Genomic DNA, 1,763 nt, shown 5'->3' with positions numbered 1-1,763 from the left:
TCAACAGTGGTCAATGGTCTTAATATTTAAACTGTAATAGACAATTTTCTGTCATTATAAAACCTGAGTTCTATGTGGCATTCAACTCTATTTACCACTACCTCTTGTTGAAGTTATAGCTTTCTTTGACTTCTGAAAAACTACTCCTCACTACATTTTCTCATATCTTTCTGGCCATATCTTATTCATTTTAATGGTTTGTGTCTTCTATTTGTACACCTACTCTATTGATGCAGGATACCAAAATGCTAAAAATTCTTTGCATTAAGAAACATATAGAAATTCAAAGGAATGCCATATGCCATGTCACTGTTATAAATAGAATAAGATCAACTTTATTAAACCATTAAGTTACCCCCATCAATGGTTGTAAATTTCAAGTGAACATGAGAATCACTAGGAAATAAATTACCAGAAATAAGGAAGACCAAACTGATAAAGAGATATGTTGTTTCCTTACATGGAGAAAAGCTGAAAAAAATTGTAATTCAGAAAGTTGTTAAATATAAAGTCAAGCATATAAATAAAGTGACTCTTCAGGGACCAGCAAAAAAGAGAAAACACAAAATTAGACCAACAACCTCAAAGTGTTTTAATGGTAGTTCATGGGTATTTCATTAGTTCCTCAAGGCTAAAATCTAATACTGTTGTATGGACAGATGTGAATTTCTAGACGCCTAGAAAGTGGAAAGCTTAAAGAAAGTCACCTGGATGAAGCTCAGATCCTTGAAATACTGCCCTAGCCATTAAATTATATCTATAATTTATTTTATATATATTATATATAAATATACATTATAATTTTATATATATGTGTGTATATATATATATATATATATACTGTCCTAGAGAAGTGTTAAAAATATGTTACATATCTAGAATAAAAGAACAGAATGACTGCCATTAAGAAATAGAGTATTTAGGCTTATAGCATGCTCAAGTATGTATCTAGTGTATATGCTATACACATGATAATAGAGACATGATCTAGGAAATAAACATAACAATGTTTGATGATATTGAAAATTCTAGATCCCTGAGAGAGCAAACATTTTCCATCACAGTTTATATTGAAATTCCACAGAACCTCTGCCAAGCTCACAAGAAAAAAATTTACAAACCTCAAAAGAAATAACCCCCTGTAAAATCAATATGCTGAATATGATAGAAGAAATTTATTCCTTCAGCTCTCCATTAATTTGATAAATATTTAACAGATGTCCACTATAAATTGGAAAGTCTTGAAGCCACTGGTTATATAGAAGTGAACAGACAATGAAGGGATGAAGATATAAAAGAAGGAAAATAAACCATAGTAAAAAAAAAAATGGGATAGAAAAAAAATAGACAAAGCCATAAAAGAGCAAAGTGAACAACTTCCTCCCTGAAATTAAGGACTTAATGGACATGTGTTCACTTCAGGGGTATACATACTAAAATTAGAACAATACAGAGAAGATTGGCCTGTCTCCTCTTCATGGATGTCATACAAATTTGTGAATATTTCTGTATAATTTTTTAGCATCAATCCCTAAATCTGAGAAAGATGGAATTAAAAAGAAACTTACAGACATTTCTCACTCATGAATATTGATGAAATAATCCTCAATAAGATATCATCAAACATAATTCAACAGTTAAATAAAAAAATTTAATATGAAAATTTTAGGAATGCAAGGATGGTTCAGTGTTAGATACTCTATTAATATAATTCACCATGTTAACTTATCTAAGGACAAAACTAATAATGAAGTGTCTGAATA

The 1,763-nt window shown here is 29.8% G+C and overlaps 1 non-coding gene across 1 annotated transcript; it reads left to right on the top strand.

Annotated features, from left to right (window-relative positions):
- The first annotated feature begins 1,411 nt into the window (after positions 1–1,411).
- Positions 1,412–1,516, top strand: LOC131767498 (U6 spliceosomal RNA). The gene has a single exon (XR_009338711.1). It is a non-coding gene; the product is annotated as a U6 spliceosomal RNA (small nuclear RNA).
- The last annotated feature ends 247 nt before the right edge of the window (positions 1,517–1,763 follow it).

Source organism: Kogia breviceps, chromosome 12 (genome assembly GCF_026419965.1).
Source record: "Kogia breviceps isolate mKogBre1 chromosome 12, mKogBre1 haplotype 1, whole genome shotgun sequence".
In the NCBI taxonomy this organism is placed as follows: Eukaryota; Metazoa; Chordata; class Mammalia; order Artiodactyla; family Physeteridae; genus Kogia; species Kogia breviceps.
Note: the sequence above shows the minus strand (reverse complement) of the source record. Positions and strands in the feature narration are given on the sequence as shown.